This window comes from Anas platyrhynchos, chromosome 19 (genome assembly GCF_047663525.1).
Source record: "Anas platyrhynchos isolate ZD024472 breed Pekin duck chromosome 19, IASCAAS_PekinDuck_T2T, whole genome shotgun sequence".
Lineage (NCBI taxonomy): Eukaryota > Metazoa > Chordata > Aves > Anseriformes > Anatidae > Anas > Anas platyrhynchos.
In genome coordinates, this window is record NC_092605.1 from 9,711,783 (window position 1) to 9,739,003 (window position 27,221).

At 49.6% G+C, this 27,221-nt stretch overlaps 2 long non-coding RNA genes across 4 annotated transcripts in view; both read left to right on the forward strand.

Moving 5' to 3' along the window:
• The window catches only part of LOC139999062 (uncharacterized), a 39,544-nt gene extending 28,547 nt beyond the window's left edge, over positions 1-10,997 (forward strand). The window contains exon 2 of the long non-coding RNA XR_011804082.1: positions 9,431-10,997. This is a non-coding gene — a long non-coding RNA (uncharacterized lncRNA). The remainder of the gene's footprint in view (positions 1-9,430) is intronic.
• The window catches only part of LOC110351399 (uncharacterized), a 172,977-nt gene that overhangs the window by 59,166 nt on the left and 86,590 nt on the right, over positions 1-27,221 (forward strand). The window lies entirely within an intron of this gene.

Consider the following 27,221-nt stretch of genomic DNA (forward strand, 5'->3'; position numbering starts at 1 on the left):
TCCAGCGATGACTGGAGCAGTTGAGCCTGTGTCTGTGGGTCAGTCCGTCCGTCCACCCCCACTTCAGGTTCAGCACTGCGCTTGTGGTGTGCTCCCTGCACGCGTTCTCCTAGTGGAGATCCTCCTGAAAGGGAGACACAGCAGTGTAGGATCCTCAGGAGAGGAGATGAGAGTAGCTTTCCCTGTGCTGGCCTTTTGTGCAGGTAGAATAATCTGGGGAGCAAAAATCCACGCCTGATGTGCTGTTAGGTGCTACCTGTTCACCATCGCTGCCGCTGCCATAGCACCAGATACAAACTGCAAAGGGCCAAACGCAGATCTCAGAGTCCTAACGTGTCAATTATCTTTCTGACAATTACATATGGATTTCATTAGCTAGCTAAATGGTACCTATTACAGCATCTCACCAGCTGGAGGGATTTCCAGTAGGAAACGTGAGATGGGAAATGCCGACAAATCTCCTATTCCCAGAGGCTCTCTGGAATTCGTGCAGATTAAGTGCGATAAGGGCGGCCTCGAGCACCTCGCCCTGGCTCCGTGCGATCCCATTTCCTCGGGGCCAGGAGCAGCAGCCGGGTGGCTGGGCAGTGGGATGTGCACGTCTGGCACCTCGCAGTTAATGCGGAGTGGGGAGGATGGAGCAGAGCAGGAGGTTATCCTGGGGCAATCCAACGATGCTTGCCTTCTCCAAAGAGCTTTGGCACTATATTTTCCTGTAGCTTCAGCATTATAAATTGTAACTTGAGCTTGTAGGTGATGGGGTAATCCCCGCAAGGAACGGTATTTGAGCAAATGCTGATCCAGATGGTGAAAATGCCCAGGATAGATTTGATCTTAGCTGTCTTTCTGCCACGCAAGCTCTTCACAACATCTCCCTCAATGCAAGTATTTACTGCTTTCTTCATCTTTGACCTTGCTCTTTCCAGGGACCCATCAAATTGGAGTGGTGAAAGAAAAGAAGGGAAGCTAATGATTTGGAGAGGGCTTTCAGGATGATTCCTGCGGTGCACCTTTGCCATCTAGCCTCATCCTGCTGAGCTCCGCTGGATGCTCAGATGCTTCCAGGAGCGACCCTACAAGCTCAGAGGTGAATCCCTAGCTCGTGTGCCCTCGTGTCGGGATGCATGCCACCTCCCGTGCTACAGCCCCCGTACACCTAGCAGCACAGGGACTCAATGGGAAGCTGTGGTTGGCCACCAGCACGGCTGGATCCTGCAGGAACACGCCAGGGTTTCTTTCCAGTTGGGTGAGCCGTCTCCGCATAACTGCGGGTGCTCGGCACTGCTTTTCCAGCTGCCTCTTGGAAACCACCTCCCCCAGATGGCTGCGTAGAGCAGGGAGTTGCAGGCTCCAGCTGGGGTGCTCTGGATAGAGCCCCTCCAGCAGGAGGTGAAATGAGCTGGGAGCAGGAGCTTGCAGATCAGCGCGGGCAGGGAGGGTTTCTGCAGCAGCAGCCGGTGAGCTGCCAGCCTCAGGGCATGTGGCTCTGCTCAGCCCTCAGAAACCACAGCGGGGAGCGGGCAGGGTGTGTGCGGGTGTGTTTTGGAGATGATCAGCATCAGTCAAGGGCAAAGGCTTGCCCCCCACACAGTGTGCTTTTGGTAAAAAGCCTTGGGATTTATTACACACTTTTGGTTGTCAGATACCAGGTCTCACTACCCGCTCTTGTAAGGCTCAGAAAAAGGACTGCTGTCTTTGGGATGTGACCACAGAAGAGCCTGGGCCCCCTTTTTCCACTGTCCTTGACCATGTTCCCTTTCCCCATGAAATGTTCTGCTGTGATTTCCATGCTTGCAGAGTTTCTCCTGTGCATTGAGTAATGTGTGTGAGCTTGGCTTTCCTCTGGGCAGTTCATCATAGGGGCAAATTAAGGGTGTTTGAAGAAAAAGACCTGGAAGAAACGTTCCTTTACCTGTGACGCTTCCACCAGAAGTGAAAGCAATAGGGACACTGACTCTGAGGAAGTGCGTTTAGTTTTGCTGTACAAAAAACCTGACTTGCAGGGTTTGGGAGGAAAGCACAAATGCAGCGTGACTTCTGTTCGTGCTTCCACAGCGATAAGGGCAGCCTCGAGCTCCTCGCCGGGGGTGAGCCAGTTCCCCTCTGGAGCCGTGAGAGGGAAAAGGGGCTGAGTCTGGGATGGAGAAGGACACCTCGAGGGTACCTTCAGTTATTTCATGGAGTGCTGCTGCCAGCTGGGACTTGTGCCCTGTGGCAGTTCTGGTGTGTGTGGAAGATGCCTTCTCCTCTAGGGTTTGTTCTGTCAGTGGCTGGAAGTTTTTCAGCTCTCGATCTGTAGGTGTTGCTGTTCAGCTCGGAGTGGGCCCTGGCTTGGAGGGGATACTCCAGGCTCCGAAGCCCCTGGGGAATCCCTGCTGGCAGGACCATGCTCCAGGCTCTCGCCTCCTCCTCAAGTGTCCAAGCCAAAAGGGCTGGGGAACCCCCTAAAACTCTGAGTTTCAGAAGATCTGAGGGTTTTGCTGAAATAACATCTCAGGGGCAAGTAAATGTGGTTGTGTCCTGACGAGATTGAGCGTGGATGGCTGTGGAGGTTGTTGTCCCTTTGTATCCAGGTACAAAGCCATCTTCACACACAGACAGTGACAGCACCCTGAGCTGCAGCTAACACAAGTTGAAGAAATCAAGTAGTAACTTGAGGAAAGCAACCTGTACAGGTGAGTGGCCATCCCTTTATATCAGAAGCATTTACTGTTTGGCAGCATTAGGCTCAAACAGCTCCATGGATCTGATGCTGGTTTTATGCACAGCTGTGAGCTTCCCCGTGTCAGACCTCATCGTGTCTCCGCGGGGTATCTCCTCCGTCCAAGGGGTCAGGTATCTCGGTGTTAATTGTCTGGAAAATCAAACTAAAAGCTGCCTTTCACACTTACAAGGCACAAATGCTTCAGTGGCAGCTGGCTGGGGTGGGGGCAGAAGGTGGAGCTGTTTCTTCCTCATGCGTCCCGCTCAGAAGGGTGCAAACATCTTAGGAGAACCCCACAGGACATTAAAATCTTGTTTTACATGTGTACAGATCAGCCTCAGAAGGAGCTGTGAAATAAGCTGCAGCAAGGCAGGAGGAAGGTGTTGTGCTGTCCCAGGCGTGCAGGCACTGTGGTATGTTCAGATGGATCTTGAAGTTGAAATTTAACATCCTTTAACGGGAATTTACGCCTGTAAAATTTCCATCGAAGCCTCGTGAACGCAGTGCATTCACACTTTGGTTTGTGCTTAGAGAGGATGTTTAGTGGGCATATCCCATGGGTAGTTTTCAAACAATCATCAGCTGATGCACTGAAATCTGAAGGGCCTGGACTGCAAAATGGTGAGTGTTTGGTTGTGTCACCCCTCCCGTATTTAAGAGGTAAGATTCAGAGGCTAAGCAAAATGAAAAAGGAAAAAACTTAATCAAATTACATTTGGACTTTGAAACATAGATGATCTTGCATCTACCTCTCTAGGATTAAATACGTGGTTTCCAGTCATGTTGCTTGGCATAAATCTGTTGTTTCACAGTTAGGTATTAAAATTACAGTATAGAGATATTAATATTACAGATTTGGGGGCTGTAGATGTAGAACATGCATCTCAGGTGTCTGATCTTAAAACTGGGGCATTGCTGCAAGGAAAGCCTGGTAGGGAATTGTCAGCAGTCTCCGCTTTGTATTTTCTCTGTATCTCACTTCCTTGTGGGAATGAAGTCGTAGAGGACAGACAAAACAGCAGAAGAAAGGGGATTGCATCGCTCACCTGGCATGGTTGTGTTGCTTGTGAAAGTCGTGAGGATCCAACCTGTTTTCATGTGCTCTGTCTCTGTACGCCGACCCACATCACGTGTGTGAGAGTGGTAACTGTACAGCACACTGCGGACAAAACAAGACAATCCCTAAGGTGATTTATCCCGTCCTTTTGATCCCATCAGTGACCCTTTGCACACCAAGACCTTTTTGCAGGCACTGCTTGTACTGATGCAGACCTGCACGGCAGCTTCAAACCGCTGCCATTTCCAGAGCAAAACTGTCCAGGGAATCCTGCTTCTACCGTGGCTCCAAAGAAAAACGTCTTCTCCGCATTACATTGATTTAAACTGCACATGCAGTTTTTGGCTTTGGTTCAATGCCAGACTAAAGGTCCTCTACATTATAAACTATCAGGGCTAGAAAGATTTGCTCTATAAATGGCTCCGTATGCGTATGCAGTGTATATATATTATGGATCTGCTTATGTCATGGAGCACTTCAAATATCCCTTAATAAAATAATAGACCCCTAGGTAGCTGTATGTACTGGCAGAAAGTTGCTCAGCCCTTTGGAGCCATGGAAAAAGTTAGTGCTCCGAAACGTTTCTTCATTTTCCTCCGGCTGCTTTCCACTGCGGGTAATTAAAACCGCAACGTCCTGGAGCCCAGCGCGGGGAGGGGTGCGGGCAGCGTCCTCTGAACCTGATGGGAGAGCCTCGTGGCAGCGATGGAAACTGCTTGAAGAGTTTGAGATGTCCTTGTTGGTCTCCTGGCTGGACCTGGAGGTTGATGGGCAGCACTGGGAGGATCTGCAGCGAGCAGAGGGAAATTGTTTCCGAGCTTTGCTTACAAGGGCTGGGACACGAGATGTCACCAGCAGTTTCGCAGCTTTTTCAGTCTTTCCAGCTGGGAGGTTGACCCCCTGGTGCTTTGCTTTGTGCTGTGTCACCTCTGACAGCCAGCGAGGATGAGGGATGTGGCTGAGCAGGAAAGCTCTGTTTTTCCATGGGGGTTTGTTGGCTACAACCCGAGCACTGTGCTCCGAGGTGGGACCCTTGTCTTGGTCCAGGCTGTGGCTGGTCTCTGCAGGAGCTTCCTAGGGGAGGAGGGCTCTGTGAGCACACTCACCCTGCTCCCAGTGACCTGGGAAAAGGAATTAAAGGGGAGTAACAAGGGGAAAAAGGGGCTGGGGCCGTGCCCTGGGGCACCTGCCCTGGAGCACCACTGGTGATTGCATCTCACACCTCGGTGGAGGATGTTTTTAGTGCTACCCCTGCAAACCAAGCTGGGAGAATCACGGTTTGCCTTCCTTCAGGCCATCCTGGCTCCAGTTTGCTTTTGGGATGGGGTCCTTTGGGTCCTTCCCATGAGGCTGGAGGGCAGGGTGGGTGTCAGGGGAAAGCCTGTTCCTGACTCATCCAACCTTCTGTCTCTGCTGGCTAAATCCAGGCAATAAATATTTGGCTGATTTTGTCACAACAAGCAAAAACAAAGATTGACTGCCAAGCTCTGAGCACCTTTCCACTCTGAATTTAGCTTTCAATTCTCCCTTAATTTATTATTTGCAGTTAATTTAATCCATATTGAGCTGCCTCAAAGAGAAAAAAGCCCTAGATTTGGTGAAAAATAATCTATTTTTAATTATTTCTGATGTAGAACACTAGCCCATAAATAAATTCCACTGCTACCCAGTGGTTTTTTTGCCGTCAGAACTGTCTTGCTGGAATCAATAAACAGTTGATTAAAAACCTTGTTATTTAATATATTCAGTAACCCTAATCTATTCATTAGAAACTTAATCACTTTCATGTCACCAGCTGCTGTGATGGAGAAAAGAGCTGTAGCTAATTATTAGCAATTTTACAAAGCTAATATTGAATTTCTAATGGGTCCTCTGTGGCCTCTATTTCAGGCGGTTTGTATATCCCACAAACATGTGTTCTGGCTCTGGGCAGGGCCAAGCATCTCAACCTCGCAGCCTCGCGGATCAGCTCGAGCCCTACCAACCAAACCTCCCGTCGGCTCGCGAAAGCCACACGTGTGCGGTGCTGACCCCGGCCAGCTTCACCTCGGGAGCCTCCGGATGCTCCTCTTTGAAGCTCCAGATGCTCCTCCACAGCTCCACATCCTCCTCTGGCGAGGGGACCAGTGGCCAATGTCCCCAGTGCCCTTGGCCACCAGTAGCGGGGAGCGACTGGGCTCTGTGAGCAGGCACCGCAGGGGCACGGGTGGGCGTTTGGTGCCATGCGTGTTGCTGGCCCCTCTGCTAAGAGCTTGGTTTTATTCTTCTTTGGTTAATTTTGGGCTTGTGTCTTAGAGCCACTGGTTTGGCTAACATGGCCTTGGGAAGCAGCGAGGGCACTCTGGGTGATGCTGAGCTGGGATGTTCCTTCGGGCTGGTGACCTCGAAAGCCTCCCATCGGTCTGGGTTGGATGCATGCACTTTGCTGGGATTTCATCCTTATTATCTGTGTTGTTAGGAGCACTACTCTTACTTCTGTTGGACAAAAGTTCAGGTGCTTTTTGTCCTACCAGGCAGGGCCTGGGCACACAGTGAGATGACATCTCCCATGGGTGCTTGTGTGGGATGCAGGGTGCAGAGCCTGGTTCAGGGAGAGCTTTGGCGCAGCTTCAGTGCGAGGATAAAGCAGGCATGGCTGCAGGGGCTTGTGCTGCTCTGAGCTGGTTGAGTTGTTAAAAAATAAATAAAAGTCATGAAATGTTTGTTGAACCAGCCAGAGCTTCCTGTAGATGATAGGAAAAAGTCCTTGGCTGGGTTTGTGCAGGGATGAGCGTCGCTGTACTCAGTGCTGGGGTGGGACACGTCAGAGCAAGCGACAGGCTCAGGCATGGGGTGCTTAGGAGGCTTTTTCCTGGGGAAAAAAAAAAAAAAAAGGTGGGTGTTTCGTGGGTCTCCTGGGGGTTCCTCTTTGTGGTTACAGAGCTGTGACATGGGCTGGGTCGGGCCCTGGCCATCCGCCAGTCTGGCTGCTCCTGGTGTAGCTGCTCTTGGTACCTCCTTGGATTTTCCAAGTTTCTCATCTTTGCAGCACTTTCTGCATCCTGTCATAATTAAGCACGCTCTAGGGTTATAGCGTGAGAGATTTAATATGCTGTCGTCCTTTGCCTTCTTCTTCATGCCCGGTTTTACCATGGGATGACTGCCCATGACATGTCTTGGCCAGGTTCAGTTCAGCACATAGAGCACCAGCACGGGGCTCGGGGCGTCCTGAGCCTCGGGACACCATGGCTAAGGGCACGTCCCGAGTTGCCTTTCTGGCACCTCCAACCTCAAGCTCTGCACATGGAGGGGCTCTGCCCTGCGAGGCACCTCGCTGAGGTGCTCAGGTCTGGAAGGGTTACAGGTGTGTTTGGGGTCAGGAGCCTGCGGTGTTACCCTTCCTCTGCAGAGCTCCTTCAAGCAGCCTTAAGGGGAGAGAAAAGCTTGAAACGTGCTGGGGTTTTAGCACCCTGAAAGCCTGCAAACCTCTGCGGTATGCTGGAACCAGTCACCACTGGGGTCTGCACCCAGCAGACAGCTCGAGGTCCTGTTTTCCTCTGGGTGCCATCAAAAGCAACAGCAGCATCTCCGCAGTGAGAAGCGATGCGTGAATGTGCTCTAGCCAGGGGGGACCGCCTGCAATCCTGCTCCAGGAGGGCGTTGCTGAGAGGTGGCTGCATGCAAAAGCTTCCTCCCTTGGGCATCAGCTCCCCGCCTTGGGAGGGAATTGGCCAGATGGAAGGAAACAAATGCACAAACATATACGTAAACTCTTCCAAAATGGCTTCGTGTTCTCGTTTTCAAAAATATGTGATTGAGCTTGTTTTATGGGCTTGGCGAACTTCTGGCGGCATCTGGCTGAGCTAAATATTATACTTAATAGCCCAAGACAGCAGTGATTGCAGAGAGCTGTCTGCTTTTCATGTGTGTTTACAAATGTGCCACAGTAATTCCAGGGAAATTAGCATAGAGCCTTAACAACAGAACAGGGGATGGAGAACAAAGGGAAATGTCTCCCTGCCTCTCTCCTGGCTATGTGCGAATCGGTCCATGGGCCGGTGTCCTTGTGCACAGCACAATCTCTGCAGGTCTGCCTGTTATCGGTGATTTTTCCACCCCAGCCTCCCCAAACGGCTTTTTCGTACGCATCAGATATTGGCCAGAAGCAGCTTTGGCAAAGAGGTCGTACCTGGTTTCTTTTAAGGAGTCTGTAACGCGAGGTTTTTTACCCTCCTGTATGACATTGATCTATGGAGCTGCTTAGTAGTAACACTTAAAAAAATATTTAGGGGATGGAATTTGCCATTTTGCCAAAGAGTGTGGTTAGCGAGGATGTTTCTGATTTCAGAGGTCTGAGGGAACCTCTTGAGGTCCTCACAGCTTCTGCCCAGAGCCTGGGGCTGTTGGGCCCATGGCTGCAGCCCGCAGCAGCTCTCCTGCACTGCCTCTGTCCTCTTGGGCAGGGAATTTCAGCCACCTGAGTTGTTTGCCTGAGTCTGAAGGAAACGAAGAGAAGGAGGACTGAAACCCTCCACAAAACAAAGTTGCTTTCCTCTAGACAGCTCTGCTCGATGTAACGTGAAGGGAGATTTGCCCTCGGTGTGAAATGCCCCCCGGCATCGGCTGCAGCAGAGCTGGGCTCTGACCTGCTTTGTGCGGGGCCGGGAGCAGCTTCAGGGGCTGGGGGATCTGAGCGTTTTGTGGGGTGGCAGGAGGGCTGGGTTCTGATACGGGGAAACTTTTTCCTACAACGTGGCCCATGCCGAGCCCAAAGGGGTGGTGGAAATGCGCCACCGCAGCAGGCCGTTTTCCCAGCTGGGGTTTTCTGCCAGGAGCCATAGGGCTGTTTTGGGGTTATTTTAAGTGCTCTGCAGCGTGACACAGACATTCAGGTGTGACGCAGGGAGCATGGCAGTGTCACCAGCTGACCTCAGGCTCCCAGCCTCCGTGATCCCCAAGCAAAGTGCTGTGCCTGGGCAGCACCGGGCGATAGGGACGTTGGCAGCGGGCCAGCGTGCCCTGTTCAGGCAGGTGGGCTGCCTCGGCTGCCCCAGGCTGATGGCATGGAGAGGCTCGGAGGCTGTTCAGTGCAGTGCTGGAAGCTGTCCCAGATCCCAGCTAGCCCAAAGCTGGGGAGGAGCCACCAGAGGAGTTATTTAGGTGTGCACCCACACCCCGTGCGCAATTAAACGCACCTGGCCCAGATCATCAGCTCATGTAAATAGGCAAAGCTCCATACCAATCTTCTGAGTCTTTGCATCTGCAGATGATGTATTATTGAATTATGCTTGATTAGCTGTTTTTCTGTTGCTTAACAGAAAGCAAATCTCAGCATAAATGAGATTAGTATGTGCCCTCCATGTATGGCAGCTCTTGCTCCCAAGAATTTTAACATTCTTAATAGAATGATTTTTTTAAAGCAAGAGGGGAAAAAGGACTCTTTGAGGCTCCTGTTTCATTTGTCAGATTATCCGAACATTAAATTAAGCAAGTATGGAAATTCAAAATATAGCTGTTCTACAACATGTGCTGACACTGGCACAACAATATCAGTAATCCCCCTTGACAGCCATTACAGCTTAATGCTCTAAGAAAATGAACTACTTATTTTCTTTACCCCACATACACAGTGTCTCAAAATCTTTCCCTGTCTCCCAGCCAAGATGACTCTTTGAATTAATCTCCTCCAGGTACCAGCTGTGTTTGTCTCATCCTGCTGAGCAGCACCGATTGCTTTGAGGCTGTGTCACCTTGACAGCTCCGAAAATCCCCGGCTGCTCTTGAGGACTTCATTGCACTGGGTGTTGTCGTGTGAGAGAGGTTCACAGACAGCCTGAACTCTGGTTCGTGCTAGGGGTACCCACCACATCTTGGAGGTCTTGCCCCATCGTCTCCTTGTGCCGCAGTGCAGCTGAAGGAGGTGTGGAATCCACAGTCAAAAAGCTCGTAGGCATTTTCAAGCCTAGAAGTGCTCCTCTCCTGCCTGTTTTAAAGTTGTACCCTTCAAGAAACCACAGGATTTGGTCTCTGAGTGATGTTAATCTGCAGCTGTGATCGTGAAAGCCCTCTGTTGAGCTGGGTGTTGAAAGCAGCATTGCGTAAGGGTTGGGGAAAAGACAACTTGTGTTCATTGGAGGTGGCAGCTGGACCTGTTCCTTGTGCTGAAGTTGGTATCCTTGTCTTTTTGTCTCTTCTTCAGTAAAAAAAAAAGGCTGTACTTCCTTCCAGCACCTCATCCTGGGTGCCTGTGGGAAGGATTTGGAGGACTTGCTTAGAGGCCTCTTTTGGATTTGTAAGGGCAGTTCAGCAGTTTCTTAGCCAGGTCTCTGGATCCCAGCAGGTCTTTGGCCCTCCGGATTGGGATAGGTCTGGGAAAGCCTGGGAACTTCTGTTAGGAAGTGAACAGCCCAAAGAGGTCACTTGAGAGCCTTAAGGGCTTCTAGGAGTAAGCGGCTGTGGATGCTCTGACTTTCAGATGTGCTTTCATGAGAGGAGGTGCTGAAATTCCCACAAAGTCCAGTTTGTGACGCCAAATGTGCTTCTCCAGCACACACCACTAGGCTCAGATTTGCCAAGACATTTAGGCACCTGAAGGCACCACTGGGCACCAGCTGGGCTTCCTGAAAGCCTCCCGGGGAGCTGGGCTCCAGCAGTGGCCCAGGGCATTTGGAGCAGCCTGCGGCCACAGGTTATACGGAGACTCAACTTTGAGCCATATTAGACCACAAAAGGACCTCAATAATCATCTTTTCTATCAAAATTTTACTCAAGAGCATCACTTCTCAGCAAAAGACTGCCTATTGGAGTTGAAGGCGGCACGTTGGCTTTAATGGGCCTGATCTCAGCCAGTGTAAACTAATTTCCCTCCTTTGAATAAGGCAGAGCCCTGGTGATGTGCACGAGGACCTACCCCTTTATCATCAGGTGCGCTTTACAGCTAATTCATAACGAGAAGAGAATTTCCACTGTCAGATCATTGTACCGCTGAGCAAAATTGGAGCAGCTGCCTTGTAAAATGTGAAATGGCATCAATATACTGCGCTGCGTCTCGGAGCATGTGACTGGGAAGGTGATTGCGCTCGTTAATAATGAGCCACTAAATTGGATGCAATTGCAATAGCTCATCATCGGTATAGAAATATTATGCTTTATAGGTACATTACTGGGCTGTATTTTATAAGGCTGTTAAGCTTACGCACTTTCTCTTGCAGTAAATGTCAGCAAGGTTACAATAAAATTTAATACAATATTATTAAAGCTGAAGTGCATCAGTATGGAATGATCATGTACACACACTAAAAATTCTTTATTATTGCTTCCTTAACCTTCTTAAGGAACTGCTTGTTTTAAAATACAGCCATGAAAAGGATCAAAGCTTGGAGGTCTCTCTGTCCATCCAAAGGTTCATTAGTATTTCCAGCGTAGATGGGAATTTTGTGACCCATTAGTTCAAGTAAATTAAACATTAAAATTTCAGCTCTGCCAGGAAAATTTCAATACAGCTGCGTATTATAATACAGGTGGCGAGGTCTCCTCGCGTTCACCTTAGCTTTCACGGGGTGGAACTGACTGGCAGATCGCTGCCCTGCTCAGCAGCAAGGCATGCCCTCGACGGCGCGGTGGCAGCCAGGGCTGGCACGCCTAACGTGCTGCTGGGCTTTTGGGGTCTGCCATTACCATGACAATGCTGGTGTCCCTCCCCTTCAGCAGAAATCGATAGGCTGCGGGTCTCCGAAAACAATTTCCCTGACCCCCTGAAGTTGCCAAAAGCAAGGTCAGGGAGCAAAGATCAAAGGCCCCGTGGAAACAGGCGTCCCCCCTGGCTTGGGAGAGGGATCGGCCGTACCTTGAATTATTTTCTTAATTTAAGAAGGTGGTGGTGTTTGCACGCACTCTAGCCAGAGGAAATCAGAATTAATCCGGTAAAATCTGCGGCATTGTTTCCCAGCTGATTGGGTTCTGAGTCATGTTTTAGGGTGGCTCTCTTGGCGAGAAGCAGCGTGCGGCACCGAAGGGCGGCGCGGCTCTGGTTGGGTTTTGGTGCAGGAGAGGAATGCAAAGGCTCAGCTGGGGAGGTCTGAGAAAGCACGAGCGCTTAAAGCCATTCTTTTGGTGCTTGCAAAGCTAATCCATAAGTATTTGGAGAGAGCAAAATAGACTTTGACTACGTGAATTTTGCTGACAGCTTCTTCAGACTTGTCTGGTACAAGCAGCTGATGTAAAAAATAGATTGTCAGATAGTCTTATCTGGTGTCTTATCTGTAATCCCCAGGCAGATGGATCTCAGGGACTCCTCCAGCAATCTCCCTGCTCCTGAGCTGCACCAGCACCGGGACTGGCTCGGGCGGTCTGTGGTGTGTTTGCCTTCTCATTAGGCGCTCTCAGTCTGAAAAATTGCTTCTTAATTTCCTTTGTCATGAAATGGGTTTGGATTCCTGTCAAAGTATATTTGCAGCTCACAGATACTCTTGAGCACTGATCATTTGAGAGATTATTAGTGGGCTGTGAGGCTCTGGCTGAGGTGGGTGGAAGGGATCTAGCGCTAGGCTGGGTGTTCCCATGGCCTGGTCGGCTTTGTGCAGCGGGGCAGCACCACGACTCTCCCTGGTCCTTGGGAGCATGTCCGTGACCCATCCTTGCTGCAGAAGGGCCTCACCATGCCTGGGGGCAGTGGCCCAGCACCTGTGGCTGTGCTGGGTTGGGGCCAGCTCTGCAGAACGCCTCGATTCTTCCAGGCAGCTCTGATGAACTGCCAAGGGTGAGCGGCACCCGTGTCCCCAAGGGCCTTGTGCCGGGTATGTGACTCTGTGCCAGTGCCATTCACCATTCAAGGGGAAAATGGGGACTTCTGGTGCTTGAGAGCTCCCAAAGAGGGTGGGTTTCAGGGAAGTACATACTGGGGTGCTTGCTGGAAATCTGGTCCTCGCAGAGGTCTCGAAGCAGCAGCCCTGGAAATGCAGTTTGGATTCATGGGCTTCCTTCCTTTCCAAGCTGCCTCTCCCAACTCCTGGAAGTGGCAGTTTGCTTGGCTGAGTTAGGTTCCCATCTCTGCCATTTCTGCTTTCAGCTATGCTTTTAAATCACAGTTTAAGAGTCGGAGACTTCATCTCCCGAAATGTATGACGTGCTGCTGCCTTCCACGTGGACACAATTTTGCCATGACCCCGCTGCAGAGCCCTGTCCCTCCGGCAGCCCTGTGCTGCAGCAGGCTCTGCTGTGTCCCTGTGGCTATGGATGATGCTGGAGGAGAGCCACAGACCTGGAAAGAAGCGGTGACAGCTTCACGTGGAGCTGAAGGGACCTGTGCCTGTGCTGCGAGGCCAGCAGGCAGCGGAAGGAAGGCAGGAGGTGTCACAGTGGGGCGGTGAGACCTCGGTGCCACATGTCACAGTGTGTGCACGTCCCACTCATGCACCCAAGGTGTCTGCGCACACAGCTGAGCGTGTGCACTTGGACGTGGAAGCACGTGTAACACTTACTCCCTCTAGCAGTTCTGTTTCAGATACTTGTGCCAGCCTTTTGGCGTACAAACCTCCCGGAGGACACCTGGGTATGTAGCTGCTGCCCTTCCTGGTGTGGGCTGTGCGTTGTGGAAGGGCTCCCTTGGAAGACAAGCGCAGGTTTGGATGTCCTGCCAAGTCCATCAGTCCTCCTTGTGCGCAGAGCTCGTGCTAACGGCCACCTTGTGTTGGTGGCATCAGCGTGGGGTGGTGATGGGAGGGTCGGAGGGGCACGGTGGGCAGGCTGGGGAAGGGCCTCGCTTTCCAAACAAAACCTTTTGGTTTTTCTTTTTCTTTTGGTTTTGATCTTTGAAAAATGGTCAAAAAAAAACCAAAAAAACCCCAAAGGGAACATACTTGTGTGAGATCAAGCTCAGAAGTGTTACTGTAGATGGATGCAGAGCATCCAGCAGCCTTTTGTCTCTCCACCTTGCTTGCCTGTGCTGGCCGCTTTCCCCTCCTCCCCTCCCAGTCCCTGCTTTCTCCTTTCCAGGTCACCTCATCGATGTGTTGTGGTACCAGCGAAGCACATCCCTTTCTTCCCCGTTTGTGTGTTGGTGTTGCTGTGGCAGGGCCGCTCAGCGAGCAGTCAGCCGCTGCCCCAAGCCTCCCTGCAGCTCCTCGCTGCTCCTGCTCTCCTGCAGTGACCCTCCGCGTTCCCGCCCGTAATTACTTTCTTGAGGTTTATTTTCATCTCGGTGCGTGATGTGACCAAAGTACATAAGTCTGTGTCTATTGATTTCTGACAGCAGAGTCTGCGTGTTCTCCACTAATATTTCTAGCATCAGCATTCGTCTTCCCTTCCATCTAAGAGATCTGTCAGTACCACATCACCACGGCCTCAGCTTTTCCCTCTGTCAGCACCGTTCTTCCCCTGATTCATATCCGTAAGTTGCTATGGGAAAAAACTAAGCTTTTTGTCAAACCCTTGAACGTTTTCAATTCTTCCATGCTTTCAGGAGGGAGGCCACAGCCAAGGAAGCTGTTCCTAGTGATCTTTGTGAGGTTTGGGTGGTGCCTCTTTGGGCTGGTGTCTGTGCTCCCATACGGTCGATCGTTAATTCCTTCAGTGTATGGACAGCTTGCGTCCGTAGGCACGTTTTGATTTTGCTGTGCCTGAAGGCAGCCTGTACTCACTGATAGCATTTTTTTTTCTTTATACTAAGTGACATTTCTGGAGGTCGGAGCAAGGAGCCTCATGTCTGTCATTGTCACGTCTGGTGTAGGCTAAAAGGTGCCCGTCAGTGCCAGCTGCTTGCGCTCCAGCCGGGGTTGTTGCAGGACGCATTCAGTGTTGGTGCTGCAGGGGCCTCGTGGCAGGGCACGTGTCACTTCTACCCAGCGCAAAACCCCTTGTTCACCGCTGCTGTTCATGCTGCTGGTTTCTGTTTACAATGAAAAATCACAACGAATTTGGTGAGATGCTCCCGGAGTTCCTTTATCTGCTGGCAGACAGGGATGTATCAGGTACTTGGAGCAGCTCGTGAAATGCACAACCAGTTGGAACTCTTATTTTTCCGGTGACATGAAGGATGTTTTTAATTTCCCTGTAGGTGCCTTTTCCATCTCAGGAACCAGCTGATGGTGGCATTAGTTCTGCTCCTATCATTTACTTCACACGCCTTGAATTACGCCACGCTTGACCATCAGAGGGATGCTGCGGTACTTACACCGCTTCACGTGCCCCTGCTCCGGAACAGATTCACTGAACTGGCTGGCTGCTTTCCAGCGTGCATCTTTACAAATGTTTCGTCTGAGAGAGTACCACGATCACTGAGCACTTCAAACAATGCTGCTGACTGGCCTTGGTGCTTGGTGCCTTCCCAGGGCTCTTGTTCAAACTTTTTTTTTTTCCCGTACAGCTGATGATCCGAGATCTCTGCTTTGGGTGATGACTGCTGCGTGTACCTGCTGGGTCAGGGGCATCTCAGGTGGTGGTCAGGTCCTGATTTTATGATCTTTTACTATATTGAATTGGAGAATACTTGTAGTAAGAAATCTGAGAGGTGTGACACACCCCCAGTGGAATGGCACAAAGGGGCCGCAGTGAGACTCCGACCTTCTCCCGTGGGGAAGCAGGGAAGTACCACAGCAGAGCACGGGTAAAAGTAACCCCTGTAAAACATTTTATAGGGGACTTTCAGCTAATGAAGTAGGGCAGTGGGCAGGCACTGCCTAGTAAGGAGTACAGCTGTGCTTTGGTGGTGCTGGACTGAACTTTGGAGGAATTACAGTGCGTAGTGGGGAAGGCAAATTGGATTTGAAGCTCTGTAACTGGGTACTTGGAGTACCTGGGAAAATGATGAAGGGATGCTTGCCCCCTGTCCCTTTTCCCAGTGCTGTGTGAGCACTAAGCCCCGCACACAGCCAGGAGAGCCCTGAAGCAATGCGTGGATGTTTGGTGTCACCCTGCTGAAGCCCGCAAAGAGGTTGCAGCCCCAGCCCCATCCCCGTGATGGAGCTGAGTGGCTGGAGGTGCAGGCAGCCTGCGGGGTTTTTGTCGGCTCTGACTGCAGGCTTCAGGAGTCTTAAAGGTCTGAAAGAAAATCCCAGAAAATCATTGATTGAAGAAAGCCATGAAGACCCCGATGTGCCACGCTGTGCTGCAGCTCGGGGCTCTTTGCAGGGTCTCCAGAAGGGCACTGGGAAATCACCGACCACTTCCTAAACCCTGCGACAGGCATCTGCAGGGAACATGCACCCAACTGCAGAGTCACTGCCGTGGAAAGGAAATTGTTCCCCTTTATTCAAGGGATATAGCTGCAGGACAAATAAAAAGTGAGTGCAAGTTTTAAGTGCTTGCACGGGGAGGGGTTAGAGGGGTCACTTGCATTTGTGAAATGTCCAGAGCCTCTCGTCCTCCCTGCAGCCAACAGATGGAAATCATTTCAGCTCCGGGAGCACGAGCTGGGGTCAGCGAGGGAGAGAGGCAGAGCCCGTAAGGAACAACTCATTAATACCCCGGGGCCACAGAACCACCTTCCTGAGCTGTTTTCTTTGTGTTGGTGTAAAACACAAAGGCGAGCAGGCGGACCCGTGAGCTGTAGGAGTTTAAATCAATGTGACAAAGCCATAATTACACAGCGACTTGGGAAGTGAGAACATCATGGGCTTCTAAGGAAAAACAAATGCTGGCGCAAAGATGCAAAGGTACAGATACAATCCAGGTATATCTTTCTGGACGTAAAAGCATATTTATCTTATTTTGGGTATTGTGTACGTGAGTGTTTTTTTTAATGCCTCTGATCATTCTGCCTAATTCATAAATCATAACGGGAGACGCAATGAAACGAATTAGGTGATCATTAAAGTGGCATGCACTGGATATATTTTTTCTTTCCTGTTTTGGTCTGAGAGCTCATTAAAAGCTCACTTGCCTCTTGAAGTATCTTGACACTGAAGATGATGATGAATAGAGCTACAAAGAGTGTTAATAATTTGAAGTGCATTGTTAGAATCGCACGATGATGCTACAGGAGCGTGTTACAGTGGAGTTATTTGTTTTATTCAGTTATCCTCAGATCGACCAGATTAGAAACAGAGCATTAAGCTGAGCAAGTATTTATTTTCTTTCTTGAAGGACGTTTTAATTAAAAATAAGCCACTAAAAAGAAGTCTAGGCAGGTGAAAATTACCAGAATGACAGCATCATGGCCAAGTTCACCAAACCATGCTTAATTTCAATCCCTTGCCAGAGTCTCCTTTGCTTCCCATGCTTAAGTGCTTTGTTGGCTGGGGGACAGCTCCTAGCATGCTGAAACTTAAGTGTGTGCTTAAGCGCTTTGCTGAGTCCGTCCCTCCATAGCTGGAGCCATCTGCTTGTCCTCAGCGTGGGGGGCAGCGGGCGGACACCCCCTCTCCTTGCTGCTCTGCTCAGCGCTCCGGTAGCACCGTTGGCTGGGCCCTTACCGCAGGGAGCAGCTCGTTTGCTTTCCTTGTAAATAAAAATAAAAAAAAAGAATCTCAGTGAATGCTGATGGAAGGAGCATCTTCTGCTGCTGGGAGGGGATTTCTCCTCCAGTTGGATGGGTGGAGTTTGGCCTATTGCAGTGGCATTTCAAAGGAACCAGGACAATGAGGGTCCCTGTGGACTGGTGTCATCTCCTCCTGTTCGAACCACTGAGACTCATCCTAATGGGGTTGTTTGATGTATTTAGGAGGCCTTGTCCTGGGGAGAGGCGGTGTTTGCTCCAGGGAGCACAGAGGTAGCTGCATCCCTGCGTAGAGGTGGCTGTATTCAGCCTCATGCACCCCAGCAATAGCTTGGGACTTAGTCCCCTGGGGTTGGGCTGTGCAGGGGTCCAGACAATTTAAACTCCTTAGGGTGCTCATTTCTAAGAGCTCCTGATGATGGGAAACGTGCCTAAATCCCCAGTGCTCTGACTTCCAGCAGATTTGGGGTACTCCAAGAAGCAGCCGTGCTGCCCTTCGGGTGCTGTTCTTCCTCTCCCTTCCAGCCTCGTGTCCTGCAGCAGGGAGCTGGCGGCTGCCTCCCCCAAGCACATTATTCATGCCAGGCCAGCTCTTCATTTTCCTCCATCGCTTGATGCTCTCAGATAGAGCATCCTGTAAATCATATTTAAAAATACATTAGTGTAATGTTTCTGGAGTTGATATTAAGCGAGCTTTGGGGACCCTGCTGGCTCCAAATTCCCCTGTCTCAGACTAATTTACAGTATATTTCACCAGGACAGGCATTTCCATGCCCAAGGACCCGCCCCGACCCTTTTCTCTCTCTCTCTTTCTCTTTTTGTTCTATTATTCAGCTGTTTTTAGAGGATGATTGATGGCTTCTGATGTCGATGAAAGATTGCTCTGCTGTTTTCCCACCTACCACTGTAAAAGGGGAGGGAAAGAATAAAAGGGGAATGCATTGCACGGGGCGGGCGAACGCGCCAGCTGATCCCCACCCGGCGGTAGCTCCTCTGGGGAAGCGCCGCTCACACAGAGGGCATGAAGCATTTGGCAGGTGAAATGTTTGGGGCTCGGGGCTGCTGTTTGCTGCTGCGTGGCAAAACTCTGTGTTGGCAAGGATGGTTCACCCGCTCCGCGCCCCAGCACTGGGAGCTGAACCAGAGCTTGTGGGCAGCCAGGGGCTTCAGGATGTGGGTACCAGCGGGGAGAGCTTGGCAATTCTGGGTCATGTTGTGATGCAGAGATGTTGTTGGGCAGTTTCTGCATCCAAATGAAAGCCGTTTCAGCAAGAAAGTTAAAGCAATTTGGTTAGGGAGACAAGATTTCCCCCTCTGACGTGTGTGTGTGAGGAGTCAACACCCACGAGTCTGGCTAGAAATGCTGAAAGCTTAGGAAAGGTAACACAATAATACTGCTTTGCATTTATATAAAGCCTTCGCAGAATGGTTTCAAAGCGCTTTGCAAATAACACTGCCCTGAGCCTTGCAATTCCCCTGTGGGACAGGATAGAAATTCATCAGGGCTTGGTGCTGTTAAGAGAAGCCTGCAGCAGGATGGGGGCTGTGCTGCTCCGTCCCCTCTCCCAAACGTGTGCTCCGCTCCCTGGTTTCTGAATGTTCAGGCTGATCTTCAGCAGCAAGCATTAATCGGCCTGGCAGATGCTCAGACCATGCATCTGGGCAGAGCAACCGCAGCCGTTCTTCAGGAGAAATCCTTTTAAAGCACACGAGGTATTGGTGGACGGGCCGAAGGCTGAAGCCTTGTTTGCGAAATGTGCTTGCAAGTTGGTCACAGTCATTGCCTCACCGAGTGTACGGGTATCAGGCGTGATAGTGGTTCATGTCCCTCATCCCTTCATCCCTCTTGGCTATCACGCTATGCATTATTTAGAGAAAATACTTCAATATAGGTGAAAATCATGGTGAATTTGGTCTCTTTTTGATTTTCCTGGCTGGCCTTCCATAAGGACAAACTTGGAGCTGTGGTCCTGATGCCCCACGGTGCTTTTGGGCAAAGATGTGTTTTGTGGAGAAACGACAGCGTGGTGCATGCCCAGGTGGTCAGTCCCCCTCACACTTAATCTCACATCTCCTGCCCTATTGAATGTGAAGTCAGTCCAGAACACACCGGGAGCCTGGGATGGTTGCGTTGGTTCCAGTCTGGTTCGGGGGCTGGCAGTAGAAGCCCCGTCATCCGAGGATGCTCTCCAGAGACAGAAAGCTGGCAAACCAGCCCAGCTCCCTGCTGGCAGGGCTCAAATACTGCTGCTTTTGCTTGGTCCCCACTGAGAGTGATTGGCTTTGAGTGAACGATTGCTGCAGACTGCAACTTGATCCTGGAGGTTATGCACTCTGCGAGTAACCCTGGGATAGGGGTAACTCGTAACCTTTACCTGACCCTGGCTGTGCATCTCCTGCGAACAGGAGCTCTTTGTCTGAGGTTTTGGAGCCATGGGAGGTGTATTTAGCTTCCAGTCATGAATTGACACTAAGCAGATGTGCCCGGAAGGCTGCTCCTTCATTTAATCTATGAATAAATATTGATTAATAGAAGTATAAATTTCTGCATGTATTGAATTGTTCTGTTGAGTTGGTACCGTATCATCAATAGGTCGTCTTGGTCGTCTTTAATAAAGTGAAATGCCTGTTCTGAGGGAAGAGGCACTTTGGCTACTGGCAGGTGAGCGACACAGCGAAGAAAACCAAGCACAGCCCATGTGCTACATGTTGGGAAAGCGTCAACAGGTGGGCCTTCGTCTGGCACGTTTTGGACTTCTGAAACACCATGCAGATGAGGAATGCTTTGGTGATGAGGCGTGCCGTGCCCATTGTGCCTGGCCAGGCTGTGGCAGGGTAGTGTCAAACCCGCTGGGAGCCACAGCCGTGTTGGGAGGTCAACACTGCTCTCCCAGGTGATAATCCAGCTCCTGTGGGAGCAGCATTGATGGACTTCCTTGAAACATTTGGTTGTAATCCAATTTAATCCAAATCTGATCTAATCAGGGCACGAGGACAAAGCCTTTATGATTTGAAATTCATCTGGGATCCTGGAGTTTCTCAGTAGGAATGACTTCCTTAGCAGTGTCTGTGACAAATTCAGCTTCAGTGGCTCTTTGCCTGGCAGTCTGAGCTATCGAGCTTCTCTTCTGGAGGCACAGCTTTGGGACTCCCTGCTTCACGGGCAGCCTTGAAAGCCTGAACTACAGGGGATGGCCTCAAGTTGTGCCAGGGAAGGGTCAGGTTGGAAATGAGGAGACATTTCTACTCAGAAAGAGCAGTCAGGCATTGGGATGGGTTATCCAGGGAGGTGGTGGAGTCACCGTCCCTGGGGGTGTTCAAGGAAAGGCTGGACGTGGTGCTTGGGGACATGGTTTAGCGGGTGACATTGGTGGCAAGGGGATGGTTGGACCAGATGATCTTGGAGGGCTTTCCCAAATTTAGTGATTCTAGGATTAATGATTGTATGATCTATGGTCTGACTTGGCATGGTTGCATGCACGTGCCCACGTTGCTCTCTCTACAGCCACTGCAAACCAGAAGGCAAAGAAAGAAGCCAACATTGTTAAACTAAATATCAAAACCAATAGTAATCGGAGTAAAATTTAGAAACTGCCTCTTTTTTTTTTTTTTCCTTTGACAGTTCACATTGCAGTCACTTCGGGTCTCGTAACACCTATCAGTTTCAGTTTCTGAGCTCCCAGACTGAAGACCTGATGGTGTGCTGGTAGGGGAAAAATGGATTATCATGGGTTTGTCTGTGTGATTTCCACATGTTGATACTTTTAATCCTTTGCATCAGCCAACGGAATAGAAGAAGGGGAAGAAAAACAATTTACATGAGCAAATACTGGAACTATATCCTATCCTATTATTTTAAAACATCTCTGGGGAATGCAGTGTTTGCTATAAAAGGCAGGGTGCCTGGCTTCATAAACCCTGCTAAACTGCAACTGCACGACAGTCTTCAGCAGCTGTCCTAGTTCCCCAATTCTTCCATTTTTTATTTTTATTTTTTTTTATTTTATTTGAGAATTAACAAAATATAAAAGGCCAAGCTCCCAGTAAATCCCACGCCGTGGGGAGGGGACACCCACCTTCTTCTGCCTAGGGAAAAGCTGACATCAGCCAGCCCTGGCAAGGAACAATAGGATTTGGGGAAGAGGGATTTGTTAAAGCAGCTTTAACTTGTGGAACCTGTGTGTATGTGCATTTGCTTCCAGTGGAAACCAGTGGTGATACTAATGGAAAAAAAGCTAGCTTTAAAAGTAGTCTAATGCTATCCACATAGGAGAAATACAGGAGGGGGATTAATGCAGAAGCAGGGAAATAGGCATGCAAAACGCCTCTCTTCTGCCAGCGATATTCTGTATTTCCCTCTGTCCTTTACTGAGTTTTGTCTGGGGAAAAAAGCTTAGCCTCTTCCACAAGTGGAAGCGTAATGGTGGGCATGCATCAGGAGACTTGCAAGTGTGGTTGTTTTCCAGCTCAATACATAATAGGCCTGGCTCATACCTTCACTTTGGACGAAACACAGAAGAGGTGTAGGAGATGCGCAGGTGCCTTCGTCTACTTTCCAGCAATCCGTAAAAATCGAGCCTTTAAAAATTCATCTCGTTTGCATGGTAACACGAAGTCATTTGGGAACGTTAGGATCATTAATGAGGTTTAGCTATAGCATTTCTCTAATACTGCTTCGCTGCTGCTGCTCATAGGAGTTAGCCTTTATTTTTTAAAGTTGCTGTTTTGTTTCTGATTGTAGTTTTGCTTTTACTTGTGTGCTCCTTTGTAGGTATCGCCCCACCTGCCCGGCTGGTGTCTAAGGGAGACTGCACCCTTTGCAGTTGCGGATGTTGGTTGCCTCTAGTCTAACATAAAAGTTCATCACGTTGAATACAGAGATGCAATGAAAAACATGACTGATTATCCAAGAAATAGAAAAGCTTGGTCTATGCTGAATTCTGTATTAAAATGTATGAGTTCAGCTTTCCCATTAGAACGGGTCTCGTGTGCGGCCTGTGTTGGAGTTTCTGCGCTCCTTCCCTGTCATTAGCAGTATAATTAGCTGGATCAGAAGCTTAAATGTTCCCTGTATGGTTACTGCCCGTAGTCCTTATGTAAGTTCTCTTGTATTTAGCACCAACAGTATGGTTTTTCAACAAATCACTGCTGTTGAAAAACATCCTTTCCTAACAGCAGCTCCGGTAACCGACTGTGAGCAGTAATTGATTGCAGTGGGTCTCTGATGCCCGTAAGTATTTAGTCACTCACACTGTGCTCCTTGAATCAATAACCTCCTTTGGTCTGTAGCCTAATAGAATTGCTTAATGGGTAAAATTTTGTTTGTGTTTCAGCCAGTTATCTTTTTTTTTGCTCTTTTGATAGATTTGCTCCATCAAAATAACTACTGAAAATGATCATGCACTTGTCGTGTGCTCGTGACAGTGCACATCATCATATTTTCCCACACATATTTCAGGGCGCTTACATCCTTTATTATAACACAAGCTGGGATAAATATGCCCTCTGCAGAAAACCAGGGTCAGGTGGAAATCAGCAGCTGCTGCTGGGGGCGTGGAAGCAGGGCTGGGAATGTCAGGTGCAGGAGAGCTGCTGGGTAAAGCTCTCCGTGTCTGTACAGGCACAAACCTGCCCTGCTCCGATGCAGGGCTTGATGGGACCGGACAGCCCGGTGTCTGTGCACCAAACGAGGTTATTCTCAATTATCGGGCACATCACAGCAGAGCCCAAAGCTCCGTGCAGCACTGAGAGCATCCAGCTTGTGGAACAGAGGGGATGGTTGTGTGCATAGGTACTAACGGAGGAGGGCAGACATGAAGATGTAGGAAGCTGAATTTGGAGGAAATGAGAAAAAGAATGGGGTTTAGGCCTTGCCAAGGGCTGTTTTTGATGAAAAGGAGCCATAGGGCTAGATTCTGCTGACGTGGATGTTGGATACCTGGGCACAAATGTGGATGTTCAGGCACGAAGAGGTTAACCTGCTGCTCTTTTGTTTTGCTCTGCCTCTCCTTTCAGAAGAAGAATTGCCTATAAAGTTATTTTTAGATGCCTTGTGAGCAAGTTTTGTGGGAATAGAAGCAGCCAGCAGCCCCCGGCGAGCTGCTAAGCCCACCCCTCTCAGCTTACAGCATGTAATTAGCAGATAATCATGCCAAAATCACAGACTCCAACAGGCTAATTTTATCACATGTGCTGACATCGGTACGCTTGTTGAGAGTAAGTTGTGGGTTGTTGGTTAAATGTGTTTCCTCGCTTGTTTATGAGCTTGTGTTCCTGCATTTACTGCATAAGGGCGAGATCAAATGCAGGTCTTGTCATTTAGCAGTCACTGGTGTTTTGATTAGGTTGGGTAACAAGGGGCTTTGCCCAGCATTAAAACAGCATTTTATTAAGCCGTGGTCACTGCTAATCGCAATTCCAATAACGCTGTTGTGTTTTGCTGCAGGGGAGGCATGGAGAGCGCTTGAGCTTTGGTTCAGCGATATATTCAAGCACGTGCTTTGAGGTGTGCTTATCCAGATAACATGTAATCATATAGTTATGAATGTATATATAAAAGACCGTAAGTGCCTGCTGGAATTGAACTGTAATTTCCCATGATCCGATCGGGACCCAAGCATGTACTCTTAAGCTGCGTTTATACTCGTGAGTTTCCCTAATTTAGGGCCCTGGTAACTCTGGCAGTTTTCTTCAGTGAAGAAAAATATTGTGTGTCTGATGGTTGGGCTGAGCAGACTTCAGGACCTGCATACCTCTCTTATTGATGTGATAAAATAAAGATACTTAATAGAAAACACAGCCCAGAGTCATCCATCTGGGTGCAATAAATCTGGGACAGGTAGATACAATAAAAACCGTCACTGTTTCCTTCTGATAGTAGGAAGATTAAGTTGGCCGAGGTTATGGGGTCAAAAATAGGCTCAGTAACAGAATCTGTGGGAAGGATGGCCTGAAGAATGTGAGAAATGGGGCAGACCTGCTGCTGACGGGTTCCCTCCCCTGGGTGGTGTTGGGGTTGGAAAAGGCTTTGGGAGAGGTGCCAGTGGGCTCCGGTCAGCCGGGTTCCTTGAGTTCACAGCACTGCCGTTCATAGGATGGGTTTTCCTACCTGAGAGTGTTCTAAATAGCTGTGGACTGCTGAAGGTGGCCAGAGGAAAGGTGGGGGACCTAAGAGGTCCCTTGCATTTAGGGATGCCTCTGGTTTTGTATCAGGATTCTTCAGGATTGGCATCGCCCACAGAGAAGCTGCCAGTTCATGCCCAGGCCTCTTCCCTGTGACTTTTTGTATCTGGCTTTATTGACGCAGATGTCGGGAGGAGGAATCGGCCTCCCTCAGGTTTTAGTGTTTTATAGGACAGAATAGACCTTTTGTAACCTGTTTTCATTTTCTGGGCACTTACAGTGACAAAAAGTGTTTGTAGCTGAATTGGACAGACCTTGAGGATTTGCTGCGATATTTATCCACGTCTGCATGGCTCTTGGCTATAAGGTCTCGTACATAGTCTCACCTGTGAGCTCCAGATCTTTGTGGTCGTGTCTTGTGCTTTCGGGCTCTGTAGGAAAAGCGCTGGGGCCATAATAGCTCAAACTGAAGCAATAAAAACCCAAAGTGACCCTTTGCTGATAGGCCCGCAAATAAATGTTTGCCTAGGAGATAAACTTGATTCCTTTCTTTCTTTTTCGTAATGGAAGCTGCATGCATAGAGGAAATAATGAAAGCAAGCCAAAGTCACTGGGCTCCAGGCGCATTCGAGTAGTTTGTCTGCCTGTCATATGGCAAATTAATTCAATGGCAGAATATGGCACCGTTGCCTCAAGCAGGCAAGTGCCATTCTGCGGGAAGCGTAGCTCATCCTAATAGCTGCCTCGTGAGCAGCGTGTGGTAGCAGCAGTGAGGTGACACCCTGCATGCAGGAGCCGGGGCAGTAGCTCCAACAAGGAGATTTGAGGGTTTGCTGCCATCGCCGGTCCCCGTTTTCCTACGCGTCCATCCGAAGTTCACCTGAAAGCAATCAGACTGCTCCATCTGCTCAGACTCAGGCAGTTTGTTTTCATGAAACTCATCCAAGTCTTAGACACTGGTTTTGTTTTCTAGGAGCTGCTAGCTGCTCTCGAAAGAGAGACAAAGCCCCGACAGTGGAAGCCCATCACCTTCTCTTCATTTGGGCAGGGCACGTGAACAGGGTGGGACACTTACAAGGCAGGGCGCCTGTCCCATAGCACCGTGGTGTGATGTCTCTTGGTCCTTATTTGAACATACAGATTTTTTTTTTCCAGTTGCTTGTCAAAAAATTGACTTCTTCAACGGAAGAGGAAGGAGGGAGATGAGGGGAGAAAATCTGCTGGGTGCGGATGCCGTGATCCTATGGGGTCCGGGGCAGGCTTTGGGGCAGAACCTGTTCAGTGGGGCACAGTGGGAGCCTTCGCTGCCATCCTTCGCTGAAGCTGAAGCCTCCCTGTTTGGAGAAAACGGAGGATTCTGGTAAGGAACAAGACTGATTAGAATTTTTCCAACTGGATCTCTTTATTGCCCAGCTCTGTCAAGAATCACTAATTATTAAAAATTAATTACATTCACCCTTTTGACTTGGCTTCTAAGTCAGATCTGAAGACAGACAGCGAAGCTACTGTTGGTGGTTCAGATCCTGCCAAAATCCTCATGAGAACCAGCTACTGAGATTTCTGTGTCTGAGCACTGACAGATGGAAATGGTATTTGATGCTTTCGCATTCTTTAATTGAGCACTCAAAGGCATGACAAGGTCCAATGGCTGGAAACTGAAGCCAGAAAAAATCAAATTGGAAATAAGGTACAAATTTTTAACAGGGAGAGTAATTAACCTCTGGAACAGTTTACCGGGGAATGCGATGGATTCTCCATGGTTTGATCTCTTCAAATCAAGAATGCGTGTCTTCCTCAGAAATACCCCGAGCTCCAGCAGCAGTCAAGGGGCTCGATACAGACTTTTATTGCCGTTGTGTGACCCGTGCTGCACAAGAGGTCAGACTATTGCATCCAAAGAGATAAGAATCTGTGAATCTGAACCCAAACACGATCCCTTGATTCCAAGCCTGGCATTTAAACTTAATCCGGACCTGAATTCTCCCCCCTTCATCCCATCTGCTCCCAGAACAGAGGGAATTTTCTAAGGCAGTGACGTGGAGGGTTTAAGGCAACCCTTTCTTCTCAGCCCAGGAAGGTCCGTGGGGATTTGAGCGGAGACTGAAGAGCCTGAGCAACTTCGGGCTGTACAGAACAGCTCTTTCTCAGCCCGGACCTCGGGTGGTTGTTAAAGACCCAGCTTTATGGGGTTATCCTAGAGCCGCCCCCTTGCCAGAGGTGTTGCTGAGCAGTTGGGCTTTTGGGAGCCAGGTATTCACTCTCCATTTCCTCGTGGTTCCAGGAACACCCCTCTCCCCTGTTTGTAATTATGGGGTTTTGCTCATCCTCGGAGTTACATTTATCTCCGTGCCGTGCGGCCCCTGTGCTCTCAGGAGTCAATTAGTGGCGCCGCGGCAATTAGTGGAGCTGCGTCATTAGGAGAGGGGTGCACAGGTTGGAAACGGACGCGTCCAGCAGTGTTTCAGGACACTCCTTTTTGCCGAGGTTACACGTGCTATTTCCCCGGTTTCACCGTTTAATGGCACGCTGTAACGACCGGTGTCTCAGCCACGGGGACGGGATGCTGCTGCCAAGAAAAACTGGCAGGACAGGAGGAGGAGGAGGTCCATTAATTGGCTCCAAGCACCAATTTCTCTGGAGGGGCTTCTCTTAACAGAAAGAAACTGTTCGGCACTGCAGGGGCAAAGCATACCTGCAGAGCAAATGGCTTTTCTGGGTCTGAAGACATCTACAGACCGTGGTAATAATGCAGTAGAAATATCAGAGCTTGATTTTAAGGGACACCTGAGAATGCAAAGGAATTGCTCTTTTATTAAAAAGCGCGGACCAGCGTCTCTCCCGGTGCATATTGAATACAGATCCTTTCACAAGGATCCTTTTGCTGGAGCGGGGAGCAGGAGGCAGGGAGGGAATTTAACCCTTAAGGA